Source organism: Saimiri boliviensis, chromosome 10 (genome assembly GCF_048565385.1).
Source record: "Saimiri boliviensis isolate mSaiBol1 chromosome 10, mSaiBol1.pri, whole genome shotgun sequence".
NCBI lineage: Eukaryota > Metazoa > Chordata > Mammalia > Primates > Cebidae > Saimiri > Saimiri boliviensis.
Window position 1 is genome coordinate 40,799,858 of NC_133458.1, and position 19,179 is coordinate 40,819,036.

General features: G+C 36.1%; 1 protein-coding gene across 3 annotated transcripts in view; it reads left to right on the plus strand.

Moving 5' to 3' along the window:
* The first annotated feature begins 5,525 nt into the window (after positions 1 to 5,525).
* TFEC (transcription factor EC) overlaps positions 5,526 to 19,179 on the plus strand; it is a 194,656-nt gene continuing 181,002 nt past the window's right edge. For all 3 annotated transcript variants that reach the window (XM_074379177.1, XM_010343944.3, XM_074379178.1), the window contains exon 1: positions 5,526 to 5,616. The gene's annotated coding sequence lies outside the window, so the exon portion shown is untranslated. The remainder of the gene's footprint in view (positions 5,617 to 19,179) is intronic.

Below are 19,179 nucleotides of genomic sequence, written 5' to 3' on the forward strand. Positions count from 1 at the left end.
ACACACAATGCTATTTTAACATATCCTATGCAAATTGTAAATACTAAAAGATCTCCACTGACCTTCCAGGTCTGTCACAAGTTGTGTAAGTATTGGCAAGGTACTTAAATTCTTCAAGTCTCTATCTTCTGTTTTAAAATGGTTATCATAATATCTGCCCTGAATTGCTGTCAGAATTAGAAGTAATGTTTGTAAAATGCCTATTACCAACTCCAGCAAATGTGGTGCAGCATTACTAATGCTATCATATTGCATAGTCATTTATAATTATTTCTTAATATTCTCCTGCATATTTACTATAAAATAAAAGAATCAAGGCTTAAAAATCTCTTGCTGAGGAATTATATGCATTTATTTGGAAATGGGAGTGATGATTCTGGGTGAAACATTTCTCAATCTTTCTCAGTCAAAGGGGTTTTCCGCTGAGCATATGTTCTGTAAATGTTTATTAAAACATGTCTTTACATGAACATGAGACATGGAGAGCTCAATTATTGCTAAATTTTTCATGGTCTATTTTATAACTCTTAATCTTTGAACTGTGGATCACTGATAATTTTAAAAGTAATAGGAGGAGGAATAAAATTATTTCCAGCAAAAGTTTGTGTATATACAAAGGATGTAAATGCTTACAAAAATAAGTATGTAAGCATGGAGTCTTTATAATGAATAACAGCAAGGAAAGTCACCCACTGATATCCAGATTTTTCTGAATGAGTTTAAAAAATGTCGTACAACTTTATTTTAGTTTCTTCATCTATAAAACAAGGAAAATTCCAATTATTCTCTTCCTCTCAAGCCTCACATTTGTGTTGCTTTGCCAAGTTTCCCATGGCAGTTTCCTAGATGTCCATTGGGATCCATCTTCCATTATTTTAAAGAGAAATCTTGAATTTCTGAAGGGTGTGTGGCTGCCTGGTAGGTATTCTGTTTCCTAGTTCCTCTCACAGACTTAGCTGTGACCAAAGGAATAGGAGAGAAAGTGATGTGTGTTACTAGAAGGTGATAAGACTGGGACAGCCAAAGTGGTCCAGAGATGGAACACCCTGTTGAGAAAGGCAGATGCCCTCTCAGATTTGGGATTACTAATCTCTGCATGGTTAAATGAGCACAAAAACAAACTTCCACTTTGTTTATACTGCTGTATTTGGAGTCTCTATTTCAGGAGCTCAGCCTGTGTCCTACTTATTCAACCCCGCAGAGGAACACAGCACTAACCTAGAGAAAAAAACAGTCTCTAGATAAACTGACCACATTTGTGGGCTCTTTACCATGCTGAGTGTATACTCCTGATAGCTGGTAGCAGCAAGTTAGAAACATCAGATGCCTTTAGACATTCCAGACATTAGCGATTCCATGAGCTGCTGGTGTATGGGTCTGAGCTGTGCCAACATTAGTAGTCTCAGAAGTTCTTAAGCAGCTATTGGAAAAACTGCTTTCTTGGCTGCTCTGACTTCAGGATACAAATGCATGGCAGCTTTACCATTTCTTTTTTTGTCCCAAATTTGCCCTGTGGTTTATTTGGCATGGACTACCCAGACAATGACTTCCTGCCCGTTTGCTGTTTATGTAGAACATGACCTCCAACCAACCTGAACAATTGACTTCGTAGCTGATCTTTGGGATACTTTGCTCCTGATAACACTGGCTCCTGCCTAGTTTCTCTGGAATTAAACTCTGGGCTATTTTTTAAGGGGGTCATTTATTGATTGGCTCAAATTAGGTTGGAATTTGGGAAAATGAACTCTATAGAGTTTAGGATTTGTAAATGCAGGCACTAGCAATTTTGCTAATCACATGTAACAAAGGGAAATTTTGTTACAACAATAGAAACCAACAACTACTGAGTATTTTGCAAAACAACTCACAGTAAGCCTATGCCTCTCGTATATTTTCCTCCCTATTAGCTGTAAGTCTTAGGGAAGATTTGATTGATTGATTAAATATTTCTAGGCTGATGTGCCTGCCGTACTTCATAAGCCTACATTGCCTCCTGCTGGATCTTCTTTCTAAATAACTCTTCTCATGCCTCTGCAGAAATAGGTCCACAGGACTTTCTTTTTGTTTGGTCTTTGTGTGTGTGTGTGCCACGTATGTTATCTCTGTTTTCTCTCTACCTTGAGTACCTCGATACCTGATCCTTCCCTTGAAAGAACACATTTTGAAAATAACTAACCTTTAGCAAATAAAATTTATCTTCCTCCTCCTTCTCCTACACAAACTCTGTTCCTGTACATCTGTTAAAGCAAAGCCCTCCTTTCTTGCCATCCATATCATGTTGCTATCTCTGACTATAGCTCTATGTATATAGCACTATATATATATATATTTCTGCATATAGTGCTACATATATGTGTGTATATATATACATATACATATATATTCCTGCGTATGCAGACACATTTTTTGCTCTCCAGTTTGACTCTTGCCAGAGTAATATAGGAAAGGCCCTGTGAATGGCTGCAGTAAGAAAACCTGGTTTGAATATACATATATGCATACATCATCAAGTGAGTTGGGGCCAGTTTTCTCACCTGGACTATTTTAGTAGCCTTCCAATTCATCTTCCTGCTTATGTAATTGCACCCCCTCCCCAATCTGTCCTCCACAAAGCAGCCCAGGTGACTTGGTGATCCTTCGAAATGTGAGATGAGTCATGTTTCTCCTCTGCTCAAAACCTTCTAATGCTTTTTAACTTGAGAATAATATTCATGGTCCTCATCATAGCCTACTGGGAACCTGGTTCTTTTATTTCTCCGATCTCTTCCCTTATATTCTTTCTCTTGCTCATGTTGCCTCAGTCTAAATGGCTTTCATACTATTTTTAACTTTTATTTTAAGTTCGGGGGTACAAGTGCCAGGTTTGTTAAATAGGTGAACTTGTGTCATGCAGATTTATTGTACAGATTATTTCAACACTCGGGTATTAAGACTAGCATCCTTTAGTTTTTTTCTCCTGATTCTCTCCTTCCTCTCAGCATCCACCTTCCAAAAGGCCCCAGTGTATGTTGTCCCGCTTTAAGGGTCCATGTATTCTCATCCTTTAGCTCTCTTTTATAAATGAGAACTCTTGGTATCAGGTTTTCTGTGCCTGTGTTAGTTTGCTAATGATAATGGCCTCCAGCTCCACCCGTGTCCCCACAAAGGACATAATTGTCCTACTCTGTAAGCACCACAATACTCTTCTCACCTCAGGGCCCTTACACATGCTATGCCCACTGCCTGGAATGCCAGTTTCTCAAGTACCTACATGGTTTGCATTATTTCACTTAATTCACTTCTCACATGTCAACTTAACAAAGAGGCCTTTCCTGACCATCTGTCAAATTCATTCTTTCCACCCCCTTCTACCACACACAGCCTTTGTCTATCACTGTCTATTTTCCTCCATCATAGCAGAGAATTTGTCTAATTTGTTCCCTGAGTCACTCCTCCAATGCTTAGAACAGTGCCTGACATGTGGTAGATGATTAATAAGTATTTAACACATTTAAAAGTAATTAAACATTTTGCTAACAAGGTACTTCATGAAGAACATATTCTCATTTATGAGTGAGAACATGCAGCGTTTGGTTTTCTGTTCTCGTGTCAGTTTGCTGAGAATGGTGGTTTCTAGTTTCATCTATGTGCCTGCAAAGTAGATGATGGGGGTATGGATGCAGCAAACCACCACCATGGCACGTGTATACCTATGTAACAAAACTGCACAATCTGCACATGTACCCCAGAACTTAAAGTATAATAAATAAATTTTTAAAAAAAGAACATGTTCTCAAATACAGTTGTCCCTTAGTATCTGCAGGATATTGTTTCCAGACCCCTTAAATCATCTTTAGATTACTGATAATAACTAACACAATATAAATGCTATATAAGTAACTGATACTGCATTTTTATTTGAATTATTTTTATTGTTAATCAAATACAATTATTTTTATTGTTTTGTTAACAATAAAAATTATTATATTATTTTTATTATTTTATTTTTATTTTTTAATTTTTCCCCCAAACATTTTCATTCCATGATTGGTTGAATCCATTGATATGGAACTCATGGTGAGAAGTGAGTGTATTCTATAAACCAGAGATAGACCTTAGTTAAAGTCTTACATAATTGTTGGAATAGAATTTGCCATTAATTATTAAACATCTATTTAGTACTTATTGTACTGTAAGATATTTTACTAGGTGATTGGGAATTTAGAGAAGAATAGAATACATTTCTATGATCTAGTTACGGCAACATATAAAAATTTGATATTCACCTTTGTTATATAGGCAGAGAAGCTATTATTGTCTCCATTTACAAATGAGAAACTTGAGTTTAGAGTGCTGAAATGACTTGTCCACAGTAATGCATACAAATTAGTGAGTGGACCAAGCTCTGCTACTAATTAGTTTGCATTACTTTGGAGAAGTATCCAGATCTTCTAGCCTTGTCTTCTTTCCATTCTATCGTACTACTATTCCTCATATCAGCTCTACAGGGAAGGTAGCCCGTATATTATACCAAAGTGAGCAGAGGAGATTGTTGTTCTTCTAGGTATGGGTATTAAATGGCACACTGCTTTCCAAAATATAGTAATCATAACCTTATTCCTGAATCAGTCAGAATTGGCTAGTTATAGTACATAACCCCCCAGATCTCAGTAGTTTTAATAAAATAGTTTATTTTTCATTTATGATACAAATCCAACAAAGCTTACAAGGAAGCTTTGTTCATCAGAACCACTTGGGACCTGAGCTCATGAAAGCTCCATTTGGACACCTGCTTTGGTGATCACTGAGTCAGCTGAAAAGGAGAGCCGTAGAGTCGAGCACTGGCAAGAAAATGTTTCAACCCTCCCTCTCATGGCCTCATGGCCAGAACTAGCTTCATGGCCACTACTAACTCTGAGTAAGCTACAAGTACAGAAGAATTGAATTTGGGTGAAAATGGTCAACACTGGTAATAATTATCATATCCACACATTGACAAACACACACACACACACACACACACATACACACCCCCACACAGACACACACACTTTCCCCTTCCTTCCTTCCTTCCTTCCTTCCTTCCTTCCTTCTGTCCTGTGGTAAGCCCAGTGTTTTCCACTTTGTTTTACTTGTTGACTTCACCAAGAATGATTTGTAAAATCCAGAAAAACTGAAGCCAGATTATGATGACTGAGAGACAATGTATCTTCTTTCAGGGGCTTTCACCTAACAGTGGCAATATTGTCCTCTTATGGCACATTTAAATTTGTGCTTGCTACTCAGTTTTTGTATTGAGTACCTCTAACTTTTATTTGTGTATAGAAAGTTGTTGATAAAATAATAAAATATTTCATAGAGTGAAAGAAGAAAAGAATTGGGCTGGTGTTTTTAATTGCAATTTGTTGAAATCATGAGCTGGTATATATTACTCGTTCTCTTTACTATTATATGAAAATATGAGAAATGAATGTAACATCAAAAAGAGGAAGTAAATCTTGGTTTATATAGCTTGGTCTCACTTAGAAGTCGAAACAGTGAAGAAGTGTGAATAATCAGAAAGATAATGCTTACAGTACATACAAAACAAATGGAGAAATTGACTCTCATGGACTCTGCACCTGAGCTGCAGCAAAGGTAATTTTTCCTCTGAATTATTTAATTGGAACTACAAAGTATAAAATCACTCATATTTGAGGCTTTAAAATTGTATGGCTATCAATTTCAACTTAGTTTTAAATGTTTAAGGTTATTAACTTTTAACTTACATTAGCTCAAAAAGTTAGATAAAATTTTTAATGCTGCTATTTGTTTATTATGGGTGATACTTGATTATAATGCTTCAGTGACAAATTCACTAGAAGGAAAAGGAAATGGCAAATTGGATAACTGCTTTGTGAGACTTCTAAATGTTACTCTTTTTGGACTGTGCAAAATGGTTTCAAATTTCACTGAAGTGTATAGAGAATTGGTGAGACTATGTTTCTCTCCTTTTATGTAACATACATGTCTCTGAATAATTGGTTGAAAATATAATTATTATATATAATGCACACTAGATTAATCTAGCATTGATTAATCATCTCTAAAAATAGACAAAAAGGTTATTTTATAAAGTATATTTTTGATAATAATATATTTCACAAATTTGAAATTTTGAAAATTATATATTCTTAAAGTAAGGCATACATAAATTTGAATTTTATAATTTAGTAAAAATGAAACATTTATTTTTGATTATCAGCATAAATTGCTTGAGCCCAGGAGGCAGAGTTTGCAGTGAGCTGAGATCATGCCACTGCACTCCAGGAGTGACAGAGTTAGACTCCAACTGAAACAAAAAAAAATTTCTTTGATATTATCTGTTTTTTCAACAGAAAATATCAGAGAAAATATTCTATTTTCAGATTGTTAGAAGAAATCTATTTTGAATATAAGATTGAACCATCACACTTTTAAAATAAATTCAGACTTTCTTACATGTTTATTTATTTTTATATGCTACTGATTAAACATGTGAAATGTCACAACAACTCACTGACAGTCTACTGTATTCTTTATAAAGGAGACCAATGAGAATACTGTGGCTTAGATAAAATTACGCTTAGAATTATTAATTTTAAAACTCCAAATCCTGATTTTACATTAATTATACTCAGAGTGATGCATACAAAAATTGTTTAGCACTTTAATTCAGGGCAAAGCCATATATCAGAAAGGCATTATTTTAATATAAACAAATATGATGTGGGTTTGAGTCACACTCACATGCCTTCCAATCACCCTTACTCTACCTCTGAATGCTAATATAAGAACACAAACTCTTCTTACGAATTTTTAAGTGTTAGTTTCACTTCCAGTTAGCACAATATTAAAATAGCATTCCCCTAACTATACACTCTGCAAGAAAATAATGTGACAACAATAAAAATGCAAACATTGTATTTGAAAACCAGGTGCCAGGGTCGTTGCTATTGTTTTTCCTTAATATTCCCAACCATGTGATACATAACTGTGTAACTGTGGTGGTTTGGTTGTCAAGCAGGAAGGTAGGTCTTAGGTTTTTGTTGTTTTTTTTTTTTAATTTTTTTTTTTTTATGCCATTGAATCATAGTTCTAGTTTTTCAAAAAAAAAAAAAAAAAAAAACTGACAAGAATGTGCAGCATCATTACGTATATTCCATATTGTAGTGAATGTCCCAGCTGGTATAATACAATTTATTCCCTGAATCTAAAATTTGCTAAAGAATTTTTTTCTATTGTTAAAGTAATTCATGCATATCATTGAAAATCTTGAAAACAGAGTGAAGTTGAGAGTGGACACTTATTGTTCCACCACCCAAAGAAGAGAAGCTTTAACAGAAGTAAGACCTTCTGATTAACACTGAGCACTTTTAAGCAAGAAATGCAAGACTAGTAGTAAAACTACAAAAGCAAATAAAGTATAATAAAAATACTTTTGTAGTTGTTAAAAGTTAATTTTAGATTAAGTGTGAAAAGGATGTTGATCTTTTGGAGTACGTAATTATTTGGATGTTAAAGGCCAACAGAAACAAACTTCTCATTTTCAGAATTTACTTGGTGGTGAAACGAGATGGGGAGAGAAAAGTATATTTGGTTTTGTCTAATTTTTATTTGGTTTTATGTTGGCTATTGTAAAGGAGATTACGGTATGCATGCCTTGTTGCCTACAGTAGAGACAAACTACATGAGGAAGTAATGTTTAGTAGCTGAGTCCAGTGATTAACACTTAATGTCTTGGAGTTCTTTATTGTCTGATCTCAGGAGAAAAGTCTGAATAATAGAGTTTTTGTTTTGTTTAGTTGAATGTGGAATGCAGGAGTTGGGACAGTGGGAGCAAACAGTGAATTTTTCTGTTGAAATGTGGAACCATTGCAAAATATGACACACAGAAATAACTCTAAAAGGCTCGATTTCACTGCAACTTGAGGAAAGATGATACTCAAATTTATTTGGGGATTTTTAACAAGTGTAGTTTATGGAGTAGAACATATATATAATTCCTTATCTTATCACTAGTAACTTGATCAATTCCACCATTATTTTTCAGCTGGATAAATGGAATAGCTTCAGCTTTTGCCTTCTAGAGACTATTGCATCTACATCAATTTTTAAAATATGAAATCATATAACCCTTATTAATTACTGTAAGGACCTTGGCTTTTACTCTGAGAGAAATGAGAAACAATTGAAATATTTTGAATAGTACATGACATAAGAGGCAATCAATAACTTAAATAATAATCAAAAATAAAAATATGCCCAGTAATAAAATAATGCTTATGTAAAATATAACAAATTATATTTTGAAATTATATAACCATTAAAATAAGTTATGAAGACTGTACAATTCATTATAAAAATAAAACAAAACGACAAAACTCTCCACCAATTTATTTATAGTGGCTCTATTTGGGCAATGGAGGCTATGAATGACCTTTCTGAACCTCTGTTTTCATAATTATCTGTAATATGCATGAATTGCTTTTATAATAAGCAATTAAATTCTTTTTTTCATTGGAAGGCAGGGATTAAATGTATTATATTGACTGGGACCTTTAATACAACAATGAACAGAAGTAGTGAGACTTTCAAGTAGGCATTCTTGTTTGTGATTTTTTTTTTTTTTTTTTTTTTTTTTGAGACCGAGTTGTTTCGCTCCTTACCCAGGCTGGAGTGCAACGGCGCGATCTCGGCTCACCGCAACCTCCGCCTCCCGGGTTCAGGCAATTCTCCTGCCTCAGCCTCCTGAGTAGCTGGGATCAGAGGCATGAGCCACCATGCCCAGCTAATTTTTTGTATTTTTAGTAGAGACGGGGTTTCACCATATTGACCAGGATGGTCTCGATTTCTTGACCTCGTGATCCATCCGCCTCGGCCTCCCAAAGTGCTGGGATTACAGGCTTGAGCCACCGTGCCCGGCCTGTTTGTGATCTTAAAGGGAATGCTTTTAATAATTTCACATTGAAAATAATGCTTATGGTGGGTTTTCTACAGTTACTCATTTTCAGGTTAAATAAGTTCCTTTGCTCAATTTTATCATGAAAGAATGCTGAATGTAATAAAATGACTTTTCTGTATGAACTTAGATTATTATATAGTTTTTTTTATTTAACCTATTAATTTAGTAAATTATATTAACTTACATTCTAATTTTAAGGTAGAAATAAACTCTACTTTTTCATGGGTTATTAATTGTACATTGCTGGTTTTCATTTGCTAATCAATATTTTAGGATATTTGCATCTCTGTTTATCAATGAGACTAATTTTCTCCATTGTAGTATGCTTACTACAGATAATAAAAACACATTGAAGAATATATTTTCTTTTTTTTCAAAATTTTGAAAGTCCTTTTATAATAACAGAATAATCTCTTCCTTTATTTTTTGTGGAATTCTCCTTATAAAATTATGGAAACCTTGGGTTATCCTTTGGGAATTTTTTTTTTTTTTTTTTGAGATGGAGTTTCGCTCTTGTTACCCAGGCTGGCGTGCAATGGCACGATCTCGGCTCACTGCAACCTCCGCCTCCTGGGCTCAGGCAATTCTCCTGCCTCAGCCTCCTAAGTAGCTGGGATTACGGCACATGCCACCACGCCAGCTAGTTTTATTTATTTTTTGTATTTTTAGTAGAGACGTGGTTTCACCATGTTGACCAGGATGGTCTCGATCTCTCGACCTTGTGATCCACCCGCCTCGGCCTCCCAAAGTGCTGGGATTACAGGCTTGAGCCACCGTGCCTGGCCTCCTTTGGGAATATTTTAAACTATTGGTCAAATTTCCTTAATAAGACTGTAATGATTTTCTGCTTTTAGTTGATTCAGTTTTAATAATTTATGTCTTTGGTGATTTCTTAATTTCACGTGCATTTTCAAATTTATTGGCATCAACTTGTTTATAATGTTGTTGGAACTCTCATCAGCATCTAAAGTTATTTCTTCCTTCTCATTCCTTGCATTATGTATTTGTGAGTTACCTTTATTCCCCTTGGTCAGGTTATTTTTGTTATTCCTCTAAGAACACAATTTTTTGGTGCTTTTAACTTTATATTTACTTTTTTTTTTTTTTTTTTTTTTTTTTTTTACTGAGTTCAGCTCTAATATTTATTTTTTATCCTTCTTTTTCAGAGGCAAGTTTGGTGTTCTATTTCTTAGTTCATTAAATTGGATGCTAGGCCATGTCAGTTTCAAAGAGTTTTGACTGCACACACCATACCTCTTTTGGCTTTCATTTTACCATATCAATCATTCTTTCTGGATTCATTTACCCTCATCTCCCTGATCACTTAAAGTTCCTCAGAGATTAGTTTTCGGGCCTTTTTTTTTCTGTATCTACAGTCCTTCTCTTGATAATTTCATCCAGTGTTGTGTCTTTAATTAGCAACCCTATATGAATGATGCCCAGATTTACATCCGTAGTGAAGACCTTTCTCCTGAGCTCCATATAAATTGTCCAACTCCTGGTTTGACATCTACATACTGATGTCTAATAGATGTTTCGAACTCAACATGTCCAAACCAAATTTCTGATGTCTTCCCTCTTCCTATGGAAGTTAATTCATCCATAGGTGCAATGGAGGTTAATGATTCTTTTTTTCCCCCCTAGTATCTTGGGCAAAATAATTCAGTTATCTAGATTCTCCTCTTGCCCAATCTATTAGGAAATCCTGTCATTTTATATTCAAAATAAATCCAGAATTCAGCCACCTCTCACCACTCCACTCCTTCTGTTCCTGTTTCTGTTCCCTGCCCTGAAATAACTGCTTCTCACCACTCCATTGCTCTGTTCACAGATTCTGTTCCCTAGTCTAAACCATCCTCATCTTGAGCCTGGATTACTTCAAAGTCTCCTAATTGATTTCCCTTTTGTTTCACCCTTTACTTCACTCATAGTACTATATATTTTCAAATAGCAGTTAGTGTGATCCTGCTAAAATTCATGTCAGCTCTTCACTAGCTCCTCTTCATTCACTATCCCATTGAGTAAAACCCATGTCCTTAAAGTGGTGCCTGCTCACTGGGTTCCATCCACACTGGACTCCTGTTTCTGGAATACTCTGACCACAAAGCTTTGTACTATTACCTCTGTCTGAAACACGATTCCTTGCCAGAAGTCCCTAACTAACTTCAAGTCTTTGTTTTAATCTTGCCTTCTCTATAAATTCTCTTCCAATACCTTTATTTAAATTTGTAAACCTCTGCTACTTGTCAATCTTACTTCCTTTATCTGGGTCCATTCTTTTCATAGCATATTTTACTTATTTATTAGAGTTATTATTTTTTTGGCTGTTCCCCCCATTGAAATGTAAACCCCACTGAAGCAGGAATATATATTTTTTTTTGTCTATTTCATCCACTGATGGATTTTATTACTATGTGACAACATAGTAAATACATAATATGTTTTTGTTAAATGGAGTGAATGAATGAGAGATAATTTTATAGGGTATAAGATTCTAGGTTGACAGCTACTTTTTTGTTAGCACTTTTAAGTTATTATTTTCCACTCTTCTATTATTATCATTAAGAGATCATCCATTTGTCAAATTATTGTTCCTTTAGCTAATCTGTCTTTTCATTTTGGATCTTTTGAGAAATCTTTGTCTTTGATATTCTGCAGTTTCACTATAATATGTCTAGGTATAGATTTCTTTTAGATAATTCTGATGAAGACATAGAGCTTCCCAAATTTGAGAATTTGCATCTTTCATCATATTAGGAAAGGTCTGTCATTACATTTGTGAATATTTCTTCTGCATCTTTTTTCTCATTTATTTCTGAAACTCTAATTAGAGATATGTATGTTGGAATCTCTATTTTCACATTTTTAACTTTCATATTTTCTACTCTTTTGATTCTCTGTGTTTCATTTTGAGTAACTTATCCAGATATATCTCACAGTTCACAAACTTGTCTTCACCTTTGTCTAATCTACTGCTTAATTCAAACTTTGAGTTCCTAATTCTAATTATCACATTCCTCACTTTAAAACATTTTATTTTATTTTTTTCAAATATGTCCGGACAGCTTCCATAATATTTTCTTTCTTCATTGCACTTTCAGCAGTCTCTTCTATTTATTTCAATTTATTAGCTAGACTCATTTTGTAGGCTTCTTCTGACTATTATAAAAGCAACCATCTTTGGCGGCCTTACTTGACAGTTACTAGGTTTAAATCTTGACTCTCCTTCATGGTTGTTTGTTCCTTAGTATCTGATGGACTTTTCACTGTGAGCCTATCTCAGAGCATTAATTGTGGGACTTTCTTAAGTCTTGTATTACAATGAGTTTGTCTGTAGAAAGTTTGGGTTTGCTTTTGTCAGGAAACAGTGGTTCCTACCAAATGTGAACCACTTTAATCTGCATTTACCAATGTGATTATTTTGAACTATATACGTGATGTGAATTCTTGTCTTAGAGACCTGAGATGGAGGCTGTGGTCAGGAATTGGAGATCAATAAATTTCTCCAACCTCTTTTTACCCTCTACTCAAAGGCAAAGCTACAACAGGCAGGTGTCTCCAAAGACACCAAGCAGGAATATTTCCTCCAGACACTGACAATAATGCTCTTTTTCTGAGGGTCCTGGTTTCGGTGGGTTTTCTTTGTTATACTCAGGTCCTGGACTCTATCTCTCATGCCTCAAGTGGCAATTTATTAAGTCTTGAACTCTCGTTTGTCAGAGATTGGCAAGCAGTCCCAGGCAAATTCCTACTCTGAGACTTGTCTTTGTAGATCTGCAGTTTCTCGTGTTTCTGCTGGTTGGGGAATTTCTTGACTGTCTTCCCTTGCCAAGACAGGTGTCAAAATGATTTTTAAAACTGCTAGTTAACATTATTGGGTATACTACACTGGTAGATTTTTCACTTAATTAACTTGTCTTCCATTATTGCTGGAAACAGAATTCAAACTTTTTTCATTTCCTGTCAGTGTTTGTTTTACCTTTGTCTATTACTTTGAATTTGTCTGTCTCAGTTTTAATTCGAGTTGAAAAATATAAAGGAAATAGTGATAGTTGATTTTTTAATTGTGTGCCATGCTTGAATCTTAAAGTCTTACTTTATTGGTTGTTACAGGGGTTTGGCATTTTAACTTGTAAACAATCTGAGAAGTTTTGCCTGCTCTAGAATGACCTGATTTTAGTGGATGCCATGGATATTTCTAAGTTAGCAACTGAAGAATTCAGGTCTATTCGTGTGGTGTGTGGATTCAGTCTGACACCTGGACCTAAGTTAATCCAAAATAACTTGAGTGCCTGAGAGTATTTCAGAAATTGAAGCTCCTTGAGACCTGATAATATCTGCTAGGTCCCTTAAGAAATCAAACGTTTCTTTTAGCCTTCTAGGATCTTGGTATTTGTGTAGAAATACTCTGGTTTCTAAAAAGTACCTGTAATTCTTAATTGAGCTCAAAGCATCTGCTAGATGTGAGTCTAGCAGTTATGGTTCTGTATGTGTGTGCACCAAAGGAAGTGGCCTCGGTGCTGGGAGTTTCTGGGTGCTTCCTGATCCCTCTGACCCAGTGATTTTCTCCTGTATTCATCTGTGGCCTAGAGATGACTGTTTTAGCTCCTTCACATGGGACGGCAAAGGCAGGACCAGAGTCATCAGATAGCTCAGGGGTGGGGGTGAGATTTGTAGATGTCAATCTGCTCTCTCATAAGCATGAATTTGATTATTAGTGATGTAATCATTATTTGGGAAGGAGGAAAAAATGATTTAGGACAGGTGAATTTCCAGGGAGAGAAGAGGAGCCAGTCTCAAGCCTTTTGAATAATTTACTCTTGTGAAAAGAATAATTTCACAAATCAATACTTTTCTAAGGTAGGAAGAAAAAGGTGGAGTGATTGTTACAGAATACAGTTTTATTTGTATTTACTCTTACTGTTTTGCTACAGTTGGCTAGGACTGCATTTTTCCTAGCAGGGTTCTTCAGAGAAACAGAATCTATCTATTTATCGAGAGAGAGAGAGAGAGAGAGAGAGAGAGAGAGAGAGAGAGTTGTGGGAGAGAGAGAGGGTTAACTGACTCACATAACTGTGGTGGGCTGGCAAACTGGAGATTCAGGTAAGAATTGATGTTGCAGTCTTGAATCTGACATCTTCTGGGAGGGGAAACAGATGAGAAACTGAAGCAGGAATTCTATTTTGCAATCTCGAGGCAGAATTACTGCTTCTTCCAGAAATCTTCATCTTTACTCTTAGGGCTTTCAACTGATTGGATGATACCTACTCATATTATAGAGATTACTTTTTTTAATTGAAAGTCTACTGATTTAAATGTCGATATTGAGGCCAGGCATGGTGGTTCATGTCCGTAATTCCAATGCTAGGTGATGGAGTTGGGAGGAGCGTCTGAACCCAGGACTTTGAGGCCACCTTGGGCAACATAGAGATGCCCATCTCTAAAAAAAATAATAAAGTCAGTGTAAATCACATTAAAAAATACCTCCATAGTAATATCTAGACTGTGTTTGACCGAACAAACTGGGTACTGTAGCCTAGCCAAATAGACATAAAAAATTAACAATCACACAGTCATAAAATCTTAGTGGACTGCCTGCCGATTTCATTTAACATGATTCAGTTTGCCAAAACCTTAACCTTTGGGTTATGCCTTGTGAATACTTAAGTTTTACAACCCAAATACTCAGAGGAGTGATATTTCCTAGAGTTATTGTGCTGAGGCTCTATCTTTTCTTAATAGTTGCGTGTCAGTGAATCAATAAATGTTTATAAAATCCTAGGCTGGGGAAGAATGTCTGGGAGCCCTTCATCTTTAGTCTTTTCTGTGACTTCTCTTCTCTCCACAAACCTGTACTAAACATTATAATTAGGGGCATTGTGATATGTTTGCAGAAGGAGTAGAGACAGAGACATGCTGGAGACACCTGAAGAGTGTGTTTCCTCACTTCTCTGACTCCTCCTAGATCCCTTATCACCAGGATCCCGCAGTTCCCTATAGAAGCATCAATGGTATACACAGCAAGGGGTGATGTGTAGAACTCAGTTTGGCAAGACATCTATTCAGTTTCTTGATTTAGACTTCAGCAATTTCAGGTCACTAAATATGTTTTCTCTATCTGCTTCCAGCTGGGGACCCCTGGACTGATGTTTGTCCCTTTCATGTTGTACTTCATTCTGCTTTTCATCCTGGAATGAGAATTATTACCCCCATATCCTCTGCTTGGCTTACTCTGCATTTTCACTAAAGGTCTGTATTGTCAGCCTCTCTGTATTGATTATGGGAATCTAGTCTTCTGTATCAAAAAGATCTCATGGTATAGAGGTGCTGATAAGATAGGAGTTTATTTTCCCTCGTGTGAATAGTCCAAAGTCAGGCAGGTGGTCTGAAGATCTTGGTAGAATCTTTTCTCCTCAAGGTCAACTGGTACATTTGTTGGTGGATTGGCTCTGTCCTTCTCAAATGTGTTTGTCTCTGGTTCAAGGCAATTGTCGCAGTGGTCACTGTTATGCAGCTAGTGAGAAATTGTAAAAGAGGAAATTTAGGGCAGGCTGCTTGTCTAAAGGAGATAACATCAAAGTCGCATGCCTGACCTTCATTTGCATCCCATTAGACTGAACTTAGTCACATAGTGACACCTAACTGCAAAGGAGGCAGGGAAATGCAGGCTTAACCTCAACAACCAGATATTCAGCTAAAACTCAGAGGGGTCTATAAATAGTCAGTGGTCTATACTGCGTTTACACCAGGCATGAAATTTTTATTATTGATAGTTAAGACTTTTTTGTTACAAGTAACAAATACTTTGGAGCTGGCTTTAACAAAAATGGGGAATTTATTATAAAGACACGGGGAATTCAAGGGTGAGAACGGACTTCAGGAAGAGACTGGAAATAGGAACTGAAAATTTTTAGAATCCTTCCTCTGTCTGCATCTCCGCTTCTCGCTGTATTTCTGATCCTTTCTTTCCTCATAGCCTGACTCTCTGTGCCCCTTTGGGCACGCGAAAAAAAGGGAACCTAGAGAGTACCTGAAGAGCCCCTAAGTTAACCTGTGGCAATTTCAGCTGCATGCAGAATTCATTTGGCTTCTTTAAGTTCCAATTCCAAATTTCTGGGTGCAGGAATCTGATTGGTTCAACTAGGGTCAGGTGTCTACCGCTGCTGCACTTAATTGTTACAAATGGGGTGGGAGTCACAGAGTATAATTGCAGCTGGTAGGACCTGCTGGTACGTGGGAGTGCATTCTGAAAAATAAACGTAGGTTCCCTAAAATGTGTCCACTACCTTGAGTCTTATCAATATTCTGAGAAATCCGTCACTTCAAATATGAATGATCCTTATCTTTTGCTTCCAGCTCTACCCGTTTATGGCTAGAGTTTGTTCATAGAGACCAGAGGAATTCATAGCAAATCTCACTGTTTGGGAGTTGTGAAGAAAATGGAGACTCTCTTGGCCCTCTGGGGATGTACGTTCATATGGGCAATCTTTTCATCATAGAAAATTGTACTTGAGAAAGAAACAGAGCTGCTCTGACAGCTGCCCACTGGTCACTAGCCTGACACTCACAGCTAAGGCACAGTGTTCTCTCGCTTAACCTAAATGGTACCAGTATCTCCTGATATCACTGTGATCGTGATGAAAAGAGGTAAACCACAAACCAACCCATAATCATGTCTGAAAAAGGATCCTGTGCAAATCATAAAAATGACCAAATATCTTTCTCTGCTGGTTAACATGAGTGACTATTTGTCAATGACAGCCTTACACTCACTGTTTTTTCTGCTTCCTAGAAAGTTATTGGCATCCAGTTGTTGAATTACTCCCACTTTTTGATAACATTCAGTCTGTAGCTAAGCCCTTCTTTGAACTCTCCCTGAAACTAATCACCTAATTAAGCCCAACTTCTGTTACCTGCTCCCCATAGCACCTTTGTGCAGAGATACTTCATAGCTCTTCATGGGATATGGTGGCCCCTGCTTCAGCAAAGAATACATCCAACTTTGATTGCCTCTGCGCTTCCAGTGGTCTTTGGATGGTGATCATTAACATTCTTTTCTAAAGAAACTGAGAAAGAAAAACAAAGAAAACAAAGCACACATGTTCATACACAAGGGTATCTGTCCCTTTTACCTTTGTCCAGTTGTACTGGGCATGTTTTTAGATTAATAAGTTGGCTTGTTTAGAAGATGACTAAAGACATCTATTATAACTTGAGTAGTTCCATAGTTTGTTGCAATACAACATTGTAACAGAAACTTTTTTTGCCTAGTTATTAAAAATTATTAAAAATTTAGGAAAATTCCCATAAATATTATTTATTGTTTATGAGGTTAATGTAATGAGACTGTATTAGTTTAAACTGTTTCAGCTTTTTTCACAGTTCTAGATATTTAAAATTGCTCAAGCAATTTAAATTTGGAATGGTAATTGCCTTTTAATTTTTACTTTTACTGGCTATATCCTGCCTTACTGATACACTCCTCCTGTGAATTTCTGAAACAACTCTTACAGCACTTACTTAGCATGCATTATTAACTAAATTTTACTATATATGCATCTGTTTACAGACCTCTGTAATTTACAATGATTGTAAATTTCTAGACAGTATAAGAAAAATTTTTCCAAGACTCCTACAGGGCTTGATACATTATACATACAAAATAATTGTATGATAAATAAATAGCTTATATCTGGATGGTGGGGGTAATTTGGTGACAGCCCAGAAAGAATGTTAGACTGCAAATTCCATGAGGAAATACATTGTGTCATCTCTAGGAGATATAATTACATGTTTTGTGGGTGTGTTATTTCATCATGGTTGCCTGTAAATATTTGCTGAATGATGAAATACTATCATGCACACAGTGCACTACAGAGTGGGGAGAGTCAGGTAAGGGTTCCAAATGGGAAGGCAAAAGTCGAAGATAGTTTTCACCTGACTTTTCATTTAGCCTCTATGGATGGGTGTGTGTTATTCATATTCCTTAAAGCAATACATTGAAAGTGGTTATTGGCATACATATGTTGTAAGACACTGCCAATACATCCTTGGTTTAGTTTATAATATGTATCTTTTTTGTTATTAGTTTTAATGATATACTTTGAAATTATATAAAAGTTCTTCTCAGCAGAAATTCAGGATTTATGGAGGATCTACTAGGCTCTCTCAAGGATGCTGAGATAGTCTGCAGAGCCTAAAATTCCTCCTCATGAGATGGAGTCACTAGAAATTGTAAATTTATTGAAGTGTGCTATTGATTCTGTGGAATACTAAACAGAACACATAGATTAAATTGGCTCTCTTGTCTGGTGAAGAATGGTAAGTTGTAGGATCTAAACAAAGAGTAGATCTTCTGCCAGAGTTACCTCTTTCTTTCACTTATCTCATTTTCCATCATGCTTTATTTCTCAGCTGCCTCTTTTCTCTAGATGTCAAAAGTCAATCCTCCTGTTGTAGCCTTTATTACTGAAACATCAGATTGTTTTAATAGCTGATCAATGGGTTTCCTCACAGTCTTTCACCTCTCCTGGTAGAATTTTCCACTCCTGCTTCATCTGCTACACTTAACCTGCTATGATGACATTTCTAGAACATTCCTTCCATTTGCCTCTTGCCCCAGCATAAAACACTAAAATGGCTCCTTTTTGCTTTGTTTACCCTTGGATTTGTTTACTCTTGGATCCATTTCTCTTGGATATCTGTAATCCAGCCTCATGGGGCTTAAACTCATTTCTGTCCAAGTGCCCCTGGGTGCCTGGTCAAGGTTCAGTTGGCTTCTCTCAATCTTCTGCTCATCCCCTGCTCATTTGTGTATCTACGTACCTTCACCTGCTGATTTCTTATTTACTCTCTCTTTGCTTCCCTTCTTTCTCTCAATTCTTCCAATCCTTTAAGGCGTATTTCAAACTCCCTCTCTCCTACAAACCTTTCTTCTCCAGGACACAAATATAATCTCCTTCTGTGAACTACCAGAGTAATTCTTGCCAGGATCCCTTAGTTTATCACTAAATTGTTTTCTAGCTGTTTCTTAAGATTTGATTTACTTTCCTAACCTTGATCATAAACTAAATAAATGCAAAGTTCAATGATTTAAACTTTTTTTTTTTTTTTACATTGCCTCCATTCTTGGCATACTTGATAAATAACAATAAAATTCTAGTGAGATGAAAGGTGAGCTTTAATCAAAGCAAGCACGATAAAGCAGTGGCTCTTGA